The sequence below is a fragment of the Penaeus monodon genome, chromosome 28, assembly GCF_015228065.2.
Source record: "Penaeus monodon isolate SGIC_2016 chromosome 28, NSTDA_Pmon_1, whole genome shotgun sequence".
NCBI lineage: Eukaryota > Metazoa > Arthropoda > Malacostraca > Decapoda > Penaeidae > Penaeus > Penaeus monodon.
The window spans coordinates 40,087,499-40,088,534 of NC_051413.1; positions in this window are offsets into that span (position 1 = coordinate 40,087,499).

Here is a 1,036-nt window from a genome sequence, read left to right on the forward strand (position 1 = left end):
ATGATGCATACCGCTGGGAAAGTGATTTCAGAAAATAAACAGCGATAAAGAGACAGGTGAAGATGAAGGGGAATTTAAAAACAGATAATTACATACATATAAATAAATCAAAAGATGTGTTAAAATGCATTGACATACATGCAGAGATGGAGAAATATACAGGTTATGATAGGTAGATAGGTCGATTAATAGATGAATAGATATACAGATCTCAAAGAAATGGAAACATGAATGCTAGGACAAATGGCCTCTAGTCAAATTATCAATTATCAAGCTTAATTCCCCATGAACCGGATTATCAAGGACTATTAAATGCAAGTCTTATTCCAAGGCGGACACACGAGAAAAAGAAAAGAAAAAGACCTTCACTTTTCTTTCATAGTTTTTGTAAAAATAAAATCCTCCCAAAATTATGTTTTAAAGAAAGAAAAAGGAAGATATCTGAATAAAATCATGTATATATGAACTATTTGCATTTATTAGAAAATACTGTAAGGATTAACATCTGATGCCGGCCATTGTTATAATCGCAATTTTTCTTAGTATCATTGTCTTTGAATTAATATTATTGTCATCAATATTATCATTATTCTTACTTCAATTACGTTTAATGTTATGCAATATAATTGACATTTTCACTTGTTCTTCGCGATTAAATTGTACCTATATCTCTATTGTATATTGCTGATTGTCACTATTGTTATCAGCTCCATGATCACTGTTTATTTTTACTGTTATTACTTATTCTGTTTGTTAATGCGTACTGTCATTCCTTATTTCTTTTATCACTGTTTTTCTCACAACCATTATCTATCATCTCATAATTATTGCTTATTTTTATTAATATTAAATAATTCTCAGTATTGATTATTCTCGCTGGCACTGCTTAAGATGTAACACACATAACCCCCCTTTCCTCTCCCATTATGACTAGCGTATTTCTATCCATCGCTTCTGTAGACACCTACGCAACACCCCAAAGGCCATAGAAACAAAGGACTAAAAAAACACAGACGGGCCCGACGTCGCGCACTGC